At 36.0% G+C, this 12,014-nt stretch overlaps 1 protein-coding gene across 6 annotated transcripts in view; it reads right to left on the bottom strand.

Annotated features, from left to right (window-relative positions):
• The window catches only part of Acer3 (alkaline ceramidase 3), a 170,622-nt gene that overhangs the window by 121,781 nt on the left and 36,827 nt on the right, over positions 1 to 12,014 (bottom strand). The window contains exon 4 of one of the 6 annotated variants that reach the window (XM_078046707.1): positions 5,705 to 5,859. The exons of the other annotated variants lie outside the window; for them this stretch is intronic. The gene's annotated coding sequence lies outside the window, so the exon portion shown is untranslated. The remainder of the gene's footprint in view (positions 1 to 5,704; positions 5,860 to 12,014) is intronic. 6 annotated transcript variants of the gene reach the window in all.

Raw genomic sequence — 12,014 nt, 5'->3', positions numbered from 1 at the left:
CAGTAAAGTAGAGCAAGCTGGTCAGGGAGAGGGAGGTATAGGAATGCGAGAAAGGGAAGGTACTGGGGAGTGAGACTGATCAAATTATGTTACATACGTACAAATATAGCATAATGAATCCCATTATTATACATAATTATGATACACCAATAAAAATTTAAAATGGTATTATAATAACACTTGATTTGGTATAAATGGTAAAAATTTCACAGAAGAGATATTTAAGTATGCCCTAAAGAGTGACTAGAAATTAGATAAGTGCAGAAAATAGTATTCAAGACAAGACAATGTATTCATGTTCAAAGGCAAGAAGGAACATGGTGTGCCTAGGAAACCATGAGAGATAATTTACATTATGCTTAGGGACAAACTGTGTTGGGAAATAAAGCTATTAAGATAAACTGCAAGTGCCAGGCAAAGTGGCATATGCCTATAATCCCAGCTACTTAGGAAAGTGAGGCAGGAAGATCAAAAGTTTAAGACTGGCCTAACAATTTCCTAAGATTCTGTCTCAAAATGAAAAATTAAAAGAGCTGGTGATATAGTTCAGTAACAGTCCCTAGGTTCAATCTCTATGGTGACATAGAGAACCTGGGTAGAGGGGGGATGTAGAAAGTGAACCATGAATAAGGCAATCATGAAGCTATAAAAGAATTTGTTAAAATAAGGCTGGGAGTGCAGCTTACAGGTAGAATGCCTGCCTGGCATGAGTTTAATCCCCAGCACCCCCAGCACATACACAATCATTAAAACAATATGATACTGAGATGAGAGAGTTAATAAATCAGGTTGGAAAGTTCAGATATATACCCAAAATATATATAGGATTTAGATTATAATAATGCTGGCATTTCAAATCATTGAAAGTAAAGAGGAAGTATTTAGTAAATGATAATAAAGCAACTCGGTAAAACCATCTTGAAAAAAAATTAAGTTGAATTCTTTCTCCACATTTCAAATACAATGTTATATTCTGAATACATTTTTCAATGTGTAAAAATAAAGTATTAAAAGTACTAGAAGGAAAAAATACTATCTGATCAGAGCAACATAAAACATCCCACTGAGAATTTCCACCTTGAATTCCTGATAGAGATAAGATTTACTACACAGATCTTAATGGTTCCATTCAGAGATGAGGCAGGCCTGTGTACAAATTAGGCTACTAATGAGTTTTTCCCTTGATGTCTTTCACATTTTCAATGTTTGCCTGTCCATTCTTTCTCTTGCTGTACCATATCCTCTGCCTTTAAATGAAACTCTTAGATATGCACTGTGAAAACACGAGTCTTTTTAAAAATACCCAAACTTGTGAAATCATTACAATAATATTTTCTAAACACTTTCATAAATATAAAACTCAGCTCCATGCTCAGCCCAAATTCTTGCTAATAAAATTTTTTTAAATTCTATACTTCACACTGCTTTATGATTTATAAATACTTTCACATCCATTTACAGTTAATGACCCTGTAAAGAGATAGTCTTCATCTTGAGAAATTGAGGCTTAAAAAATTAAATGACTTGTCCATAGTTGCTCAGCCAGTAAGAAGCAGCACTAGATTCAAATCTAGTTATAAGCATATTAGTTGTACTATGCTGCCTCCCAAATCTGCAACATTTTGTCTATGATATCTCTACAATAACTTTGTGGGTTTAAGGTAATACTTTTGTATTCTTATAAGGTTGATGGAAACAAAATCACAAAGGTATCTGTATTATTCAAAGAAGCAATTTGTTTCTTTCTTTCTTTTCTTTTTTTTTTTTTTTTTTTGTACTGGGGATTGAACTCAGGGGCACTCCATCACCGAACCACATCACCAGCCCTGTTTTGTATTTTATTTAGAGATAAGGTCTCACTGAATTACTTGGCACCTCACTTTTGCTGAGGCTGGCTTTGAACTCATGATCCTGCTGCCTCAGCCTCTTGAGCCTCTGGGATTATAGGCATGGGCTACTGTGCCCAGCAGCAATTTGGCTTTTTTTGTTTGATTTTTAGTTGTAGTTAGACACAATACCTTTATTTTATTTATTTATTTTTATGTAGTGCTTAGGATTAAACCCAGGGCCTCACACGTGCTAGGCGAGCACTCTATCACTGAGCCACAACCCAAGTCGGCAATTTTTTTTTAATATTTATTTTTTAGGTGTAGATGGATACAACACAATGCCTTTATTTTTTATGTGGTGCTGAGGATCAAATCCTGATCCCACCCGTGCTAGAGAAGCGCTCTACCGCTGAGCCACAATCCCAGCCCCGGCAATTTGTTTTTAATAGTAATATATGATGTTGAGATTAAAAGATTGAACATGTTTGTTCCTTCACTTCACAGACATTTAAGCTCTTGTTTTAGGGTTTAAGCACTGTGTTAAGTAAAGCTTACAGTTTTGTTAAAAAACCAGACATTCTAAAGCAGAAAAATAACTTTTCAGTTCATGAAAAAAAGAAGTTTTAATTTAATTGCATAATCTGATGTTATAAATTCTTAAGAATGCCATTAACCAGCATTTATGCAATGTTCGTATGAAGTCATTACTTTATCTAATTTTTCAAAACAAACCTATGAGTTATTTTTAATCCAATTTGACAGCTGAAGAAAAATTAGGCAATTTATCTTTACCTATGGAAAATCTCAAGTTAAAGTCAGGATTCAGAAACAAGGATGCTGATTATATATCTCTATTTTCTTTCCATTTTAAAAGCTACTTATCCTATGTTGATCTAAATTAAATATCTTACTAAAATTTTTGGTTAAAAATCCAGAAAATGGAAAAATTCATAAAAGATTTGCTTATGTTATCATTTTAACTACTAATTTAGAATTTTAGTAAAAACTTAAATGTCTTAGTGGTGATTTTATTTTCTTCCTTATTGACAGACAAAAATTTATTGAATTACAGCTGGGTGAGGTGGTGCACACCTGTAATCCCATTGGCTCAGGAGTTTAAAGCCAGCCTTGGCAACAGATGAGGTGCTAAGCAACTTCAGAGACCCTGTCTCTAAATAAAATACAAAATAGGGCTGGGGATGTGGCTCAGGGGTTGAGTGTCCCTGAATTCAATCTCCCTGGCACTCACCCACCCCCTAAAAAAAGAAAGAAAAAAATTATTTAATTATAGATTATTAACTTCCTTGTGATTTAAAATATATTTCAAAGAGTGTTTGTTTTAGCAAATGAAATAAAAATCAGTAATTCCTTTTAGTCAGCCATAAGAATCAATGTGAAAAATGAAACAAATAATTTAGATATACTTAAACATAAAATCTTAGTTGTGGATTCCTATTGAAAATGTATAATTAGTTGTTTATGTTTAGCAGTATTTCATTCTTCAACATTAAATGAAATATATTCAATAAAAAATAGTGAAGCTGGGGTTGTAGCTCAGTGATAGAGTGCTTGCCTAGCATGTGTAGGGCACTGGGTTTGATTCTCAACACTGCATATAAATAAAGGTCCATCAGCAATTAAGAAAAATTCTTAAATAGTTTTATGAATTTATTTACGTTCTTTGGCAGTGTTTAATCAAATACCCAAAGTAGTAAACAAAAAATTAAAGACTCTAAGTTGAAGTTTTAAACTTTTAAAAAGTTCCCAAATCTTTCAAATGAACTATGCTAGTTCTACCAGAATTCTTTAAGCTAACCTGCACTGAAACAAGATACTTTTTTCCAGGTATTCATTGCCCAAGCATTAGCTTTTAATAAAAATAAAGAAAGGAAGAAAGGAAGAAAGAAAGAGAGAGAGAGAAAGAGAGAGAGAGAGAGAGAGAGAGAGAGAGAGAGAGAGAGAGAGAGAAAGATGGATGGATGGAGGGTAAAGCAGGCAGGCCGACTGCTTTGAAATAAACCATAGAAAATGGAATAGGTCAGCCAAGACAAGTGTGCCATGGTGCCAAACAGAAGCTTCTCTGTGATCCAACTTGAAAGGGTAGTATTGTTAAGCCTCCCCCAAATCCGCCACACACATATCTAGAATATCTCCATGGTCTTTCTTATTAAGCTTTAATCTAGATACTGAATTTGTTATTTTAAAACTTCATGGTCATTTTATTTTTTTAAAAAAAAACTTTTTTAAAAATAAAAAAGAATGAAAAGTGGAAAAAAACAAATTAGATAAAAAAAGATGAATCAAATAGTAAGGTACTAACATCTATTGAGTTTATATAGACTAGTAACTTTATTCATACAATGTCTTTTCATATAAAATGTCACCTGTGAGTCTGAGTGTTATTACACTCATTTTACATGTCAGAAAACTTGAGACCCAGCAAGACTGGAATTTGCTCAGTGCTACATAGCTCCTAAATGAGAATGTCTGGATTTAACCTCCTGTCATATTTCTTGACAATAAGCTGTGTCCTCTGACCGCATCAGCTAAAAAATTGAAGGAAAGAAAAAGAAGACACAGGACAGAAAAGATACAATCAAAAGTGTTAGTCTATATTAATAATTCCCAAGAGGCAAGCAAACCATATAACTCTGGCAATTATACTGCACTCATCTGAAACTCTACAAAAATTTATTCATTTGTATTTTATATGATTAAGGAAATGATACTATTTCAACACAATTCTTTCACTGCCATAATGCATCATTTATATTCTATGCTATTTACCTGTTTTTTATTTTTAAGTTTATACCCTAGCTAGCACAAGGGAGAAAATCCATTGTACAACACTAAAAATATACACAGTAAGTAGTTAGTACATATTTGTTTGTATATATTTGAATACTTTGTATACTTACAATGCCTTGAAATAATAAGTACTTGAATAGCTAATGTGGTTAGGCTTCAGTGATACTGAATTTTTTTTACAGATTTAATGTTTTATTTTTTATTAATTTTATTATTTTTTTAAATACATGAAAACAGTGAAATGCATTACAATCCTTAATACACATATAGAGTACAATTTTTCATATCTCTGTATATAAAGTATGTTCACATCAATTTATGCCATTATACATGTACTCTTTTTTTGCATTACAATTTTTAATACACATATATACCATAATTTTTCATATCTCTGTTTGTATATAAGGTATGTTGACACCCAATTCAAGTCTTCATTCTTGTACTTTGAATAATGATGACGATCACATTTCACCATCCTTGCCAATCCTGTTCCCTCTCCCTTTCCCTCCCACCCCTCTTCCCTATCAAGAATAAATCTGATAAATCCGCTCAGCCAAGTGGCCTCCAGACTCAGCCCCCAGCTGCCACATTGCAACAGGCTGGGCCCCAGCGTGCCCCCTGGGTCTCCCTCCACCCCCAAGTGGCCTCAGCGGGCCGGCGTCCCCGCCCCCCCCCAGGCCACCCCCACCTGCTGTCTGCTCTCCGAAGCCTGCTGACCTGGCTGCAAAAAAAAAAAAGTTTCAGAGAGGCAGGCAGACAAAGGGGAGAAGGGCTACCCGGAGAGGCAGGGGCGGCGGAAGGAGCCAGCTGCGGAGGGCAACTGAGCGCCTGGAGCTCGGGACATGTCCAGGCGGAAGCAAGCAAAGCCACCCTAGGTGAAACGCTTCTGTCCTGGATCCAGATCCCAGGTGTCTGTGCTATGCAGAAGCTGAAAACAAACCACAGGGAGAACACTGAGAACCCTGAAAGCCAGGAAATGTGCCTGAGTTAAGATTCCCCATTAAAGACAGTTGGTGTACGGATGTCGGAGGTGAAGGTTGCAGTCTTAGGAATTCCAGAAGACTTACAAAAACCACCTTCAGCGTCCGGAGCTTGGAGAGGGAGCCGTCCGTTGGGCCTTTCTCTCAGTCCTGCTAGGTGTTGACAGCCAGCAGGGGTCCACGGGAGTGGTAGACACTTCACACCAACTGGAGGAGGGGCAGAGCAGAGCCGCCGACCGCGCCTACAAGGTAGTCAGACCTGCGATGGACCCGCAGAACAGATCCAGCAGCCCGCCAGCATGATAGACAGATCACCCCAATTGGAGGAGGAGCACAGCCGCTGCCCGCCCTGCAAGGGAGACTTTTCAACTATACAAGAGCAATATAAATATATAGGGGGAAAATTTCAAAAACACAACAGTTTCACCAAGCAGAAAGAAACGCGAGCAGTATGAAAGGACAAGGAAAGAAAGGACCACAAGCAATGCAGGTCAAATCAACTTTAGAAGAGGTAATAGCTTCAGCAGATGGAATGTCAGATAAAGAATTCAGGATACACATGCTTCAGATGATCTGGAGTCTCAAGGAAGACATTACACAGCAAAATCAGACAATGAAAGATCACTTCCACAATGAATTACATAAACAAATCCAAGAAGCAAGAGATCAACTATACAGGGAGATAGAGGTAATAAAAAACAAACAAACAGAAATCCTAGAAATGCAGGAAGCAATAAACCAACTTAGAAACTCAATTGAGAATACTACCAGCAGAGTAGAACACTTAGAAGATAGAACATCAGACAATGAAGACAAAGTATTTCAACTTGAAAAGAACATAGACAGCTCACCAAGACTGTTAAGGAACCATGAGCAGAACATTCCAAGAAATATGGGATAACATAAAGAGACTAAACTTAAGAGTCATTGGGATACAGGAAGGTTTAGAGGTCCAAACCAAAGGAATGAGCAATCTATTCAATAAAATAATACGAGAAAACTTCCCAGACTTGAAGAATGAGACAGAATCCCAAATCCTAGAAGCCTACAGGACGCCGAATGTGCAAAATCATAAGAGATCCACACCTAGACACATTATAATGAAGATGCCCAGCATACAGAATAAGGAGAAAATTTTAAAAGCTACAAGAGAAAGGAAGCAGATTACATTTAGGGGTAAACCAATCAGGATAACAGCTGATCTTTCAAAACAGACTCTGAAAGCTAGAAGATCCTGGAATAACATATTTCAAACACTGAAAGAAAATGGATTCCAACCAAGAATCGTGTATCCAGGGAAATTAAGCTTCAGGATGGAAGATGAAATTAAAACCTTCCACGATAAACAAAAGTTAAAAGAATTTACAGCTAGAAAACCATCTCTTCAAAACATCCTTGGCAAAACATTTCAGGAAGAGGAAATGGAAAATAACAATGAAAACCAACAGTGGGAAGTAGGACAGTAAAAGGGGGAAAATAATCAAAGAGGAAAACAAACCATATTTAGTAACATAAATAAACAAATATGGCTGGAAGAACAAACCATATCTCAATAATAACCCTAAATGTTAATGGCTTAAACTCACCAATTAAGACACACAGGCTAGTAGACTGGATCACAAAACAAGACCCAACAATATGCTGCCTACAGGAGATGCATTTGATAGGAAAAGATATACATAGACTGAAGGTGAAAGGTTGGGATAAATCATATCACTCATATAGACTTCGGAAACAAGCAGGAGTGTCCATACTCATATCAAATAAAATAGATTTCAAGCCAAAGTTAATCAAAAGAGATAAAGAGGGACACTACATACTGCTCAAGGGAACCATACACCAAGACATAACAATCATAAATATATATGCCCCAAACAACGGTGCAGCTATGTTCATCAAGCAAACTCTTCTCAAGTTCAAGAGTCTAATAGACCACCATACAATAATCATGGGAGACTTCAACACACCTCTCTCACCACTGGACACATCTTCCAAACAAAAGTTGAATAAGGAAACTATAGAACTCAATAACACAATTAACAACCTAGACTTAATTGACATATATAGAATATACCACCCAACATCAAGCAGTTACACTTTTTTCTCAGCAGCACATGGATCCTTCTCAAAAATAGATCATATATTATGTCACAGAGCAACTCTTAGACAATATAAAGGAGTAGAGATAATACCATGCATCTTATCTGATCATAATGGAATGAAACTGAAAATCAACGATAAAAGAAGGAAGGAAAAATCATGGATCACTTGGAGAATGAACAATAGGTTACTGAATGATCAATGGGTTATAGAAGACATCAAGGAGGAAATTTAAAAATTCTTAGAGATAAATGAAAACACAGACACAACATATCAAAATCTATGGGACACATTGAAAGCAGTTCTAAGAGGAAAATTCATTGCTTGGAGTTCATTCCTTAAAAAAAGAAAAAACAACAAATAAATGATCTCATACTTCATCTCAAAATCCTAGAAAAAGAAGAGCAAAACAACAGCAAAAGAAGTACAAAGCAAGAAATAATTAAAATCAGAGCTGAAATTAATGAAATCAAAACAAAAGAAACAATTGAAAAAATTGACAAAACTAAAAGTTGGTTCTTTGAAAAAATAAATAAAATCAACAGACCCTTAGCCATGCTAACAAAGAGAAGAAGAGAGAGAACTCAAATTACTAGCATACGGGATGAAAAAGGCAACATCACAACAGACACTTCAGAAATACAGAAGATAATCAGAAATTATTTTGAATCCTTATACTCCAATAAAATAGAAGATAGTGAAGGCATCGATAAGTTTCTTAAGTCATATGATCTGCCCAGATTGAGTCAGGAAGATATAGACAACCTAAACAGACCAATATCAATTGAGAAAATAGAAGAAACCATCAAAAGACTACCAACTAAGACAAGCCCAGGACCGGATGGGTATACAGCAGAGTTTTACAAAACCTTTAAAGAGGAACTAATACCAATACTTTTCAAGCTATTTCAGGAAATAGAAAAAGAGGGAGAACTTCCAAATTCATTTTACGAGGCCAACATCACCCTGATTCCTAAACCAGACAAAGAAACTTCAAAGAAAGAAAACTACAGACCAATATCTCTAATGAACCTAGATGCAAAAAGCTTCAATAAAATTCTGGTGAATCAGATTCAAAAACATATCAAAAAATTGTGCACCATGATCAAGTAGGATTCATCCCTGGGATGCAAGGCTGGTTCAGTATACGGAAATCAATAAATGTTATTCACCACATCAACAGACTTACAAATAAGAACCATATGATCATCTCTATAGATGCAGAAAAAGCATTAGACAAAGTACAGCATCCCTTTATGTTCAAAACTCTAGAAAAACTAGGGATAACAGGAACATACTTCAACATTGTAAAAGCAATCTATGCTAAGCCTCAGGCTACCATCATTTTGAATGGAGGAAAATTGAAGGCATTCCCTCTAAAACCTGGAACAAGACAGGGATGCCCTCTCTCACCACTTCTGTTCAACATAGTTCTCGAAACACTGGCCAGAGCAATTAGACAGACAAAAAAAAAAATTAAAGGCATAAAAATAGGAAAAGAAGAACTTAAATTATCACTATTTGCAGGTGACATGATTCTATACCTAGCAGACCCAAAAGGGTCTACAAAGAAACTATTAGAGCTAATAAATGAATTTAGCAAAGTGGCAGGATATAAAATCAACACGCATAAATCAAAGGCATTCCTGTATATCAACAACAAATCCTCTGAAATGGAAATGAGGAAAAACACTCCATTCACAATATCCTCAAAAAAAAATAAAATACTTGGGAATCAACCTAACAAAAGAGGTGAAAGACTTATACAATGAAAACTACAGAACCCTAAAGAGAGAGATAGAAGATCTTAGAAGATGGAAAAATATACCCTGTTCATGGATAGTCAGAACTAACATCATCAAAATGGCGATATTACCAAAAGTTCTCTATAGGTTTAATGCAATGCTAATCAAAATCCCAACGGCATTTCTTGTAGAAATAGAGAAAGAAATCATAAAATTCATATGGAAAAATAAAAGACCCAGAATAGCAAAAACAATGCTAAGCAGGAAGTGTGAATCAGGTGGTATACCGATACCAGACTTCAAACTATACTATAGAGCAATAGTAACAAAAACAGCATGGTACTGGTACCAAAACAGGCAGGTGGACCAATGGTACAGAATAGAGGACACAGAAACCAATCCACAAAACTACAACTATCTTATATTTGATAAAGGGGCTAAAAGCATGCAATGGAGGAAGGATAGCAACTTCAACAAATGGTGCTGGGAAAACTGGAAATCCATATGCATCAAAATGAAACTGAATCCCTTTCTCTTGCCATGCACAAAAGTTAACTCAAAATGGATCAAGGAGCTTGATATCAAATCAGAGACATGGCGTCTGATAGAAGGAAAGTTGGCTATGACCTACATACTGTGGGGTCGGGCACCAAATTCCTCAATAGGACACCCATAGCACAAGAGTTAATAACTAGAATCAACAAATGGGACTTACTCAAATTAAAAAGTTTTTTCTCAGCAAAAGAAACAATAAGAGAGGTAAATAGAGAGCCTACATCCTGGGAACAAATCTTTACTCCTCACACTTCAGATAGAGCCCTAATATCTAGAGTACACAAAGAACTCAAAAAACTAGACAATAAGATAACAAATAACCCAATCAACAAATGGGCCAAGGACCTGAACAGACACTTCTCAGGGGAGGACATACAATCAATCAACAAGTACATGAAAAAATGCTCAACTTCGCTAGCAGTCAGAGAAATGCAAATCAAAACCACCCTAAGATACCATCTCACTCCAGTAAGATTGGCAGCCATTAGGAAGTCAAACAACAACAAGTGCTGGCGAGGATGTGGGGAAAAGGGTATACTTGTTCACTGTTGGTGGGACTGCAAATTGGTGCAGCCAATTTGGAAAGCAGTATGGAGATTTCTTGGAAAGCTGGGAATGGAACCACCATTTGACCCAGCTATTCCCCTTCTCAGTCTATTCCCTAAAGACCTAAAAAGATCATGCTACAGGGACACTGCTACATCGATGTTCATAGCAGCACAATTCACAATAGCAAGACTGTGGAACCAACCTAGATGCCCTTCAATAGATGAATGGATAAAAAAAATGTGGCATTTATACACAATGGAGTATTACTCTGCATTAAAAAATGACAAAATCATAGAATTTGGAGGGAAATGGATGGCATTAGAGCAGATTATGCTAAGTGAAGCCAGCCAAGCCCTAAAAAACAAATGCCAAATGTCTTCTTTGATATAAGGAGAGTAACTAAGAACAGACTAGGGAAGAAGAGCACGAGATGAAGATTAACATTAAACAGGGATGAGAGGTGGGAGGGAAAGCGAGAGAGAAGGGAAATTGCATGGAAATGGAAGGAGACCCTCAGGGTTATACAAAATTACATACAAGAGGAAGTGAGGGGAAAGGGAAAAATAATACAAGGGGGAGAAATGAATTACAGTAGAGGGGGTAGAGAGAGAAGAGGGGAGGGGAGGGGAGGGGGGATAGTAGAGGATAGGAAAGGCAGCAGAATACAACAGACACTAGTATGGCAATATGTAAATCAATGGAAGTGTAACTGATGTGATTCTGCAATCTGTATACGGGATAAAAATGGGAGTTCGTAACCCACTTGAATCAAAGTGTGAAATATATATGTCAAGAACTATGTAATGTTTTGAATAACCAACAATAAAAAATTAAATTAAATTAAATTAAAATTTAAAAAAATTTAAAAAAAAGAATAAATCTAATCCTCCCATGCTCTCGCTCCCTACACCACTATGAGTCACCCACCTTATATCAGAGAAAACGTGGTATTTTGGGGGGGAATGGCTGACTTTACTTAGCATTATCTTCTCCAACACCATCCATGTACCTGCAAATGCCATGATTTTGTTCTTTTTTAATGCTGAGTAATATTCCATTACGTATAAATGCCACATTTGTTTTATCCATTCAAGTGATACTAAATTTAAAGTTGTTTTGGGGTTTGGTCTGGAAAACAGTTCTACTTTAATCAGATATTTGGTCAGCAAACATTCACTAAGAACTCAATTTATATAAAATAAAATGCAAGGGACATACAGTTAAAACTAAAAAGTTTTTAGCTTGGGATATTATCAATATAGTGGAGAAAATACATTTTTTCTTTGCAGTACTGGCAATTAAACCAGGGCCTTGTGTATACTAGGTAAGTGCTCTATCACTGAGATACATCCCCAGACATTTATTAATTTTTTTTTTAATCTTACCAAATTTAATTGTTACCTGTAATCAGGTCAGTATAGACCAGTTTTCTTGTTTCTCTATGCTAG

Source organism: Ictidomys tridecemlineatus, chromosome 4 (genome assembly GCF_052094955.1).
Source record: "Ictidomys tridecemlineatus isolate mIctTri1 chromosome 4, mIctTri1.hap1, whole genome shotgun sequence".
In the NCBI taxonomy this organism is placed as follows: domain Eukaryota; kingdom Metazoa; phylum Chordata; class Mammalia; order Rodentia; family Sciuridae; genus Ictidomys; species Ictidomys tridecemlineatus.
This window is presented reverse-complemented; position numbering and strand designations above follow the sequence as displayed.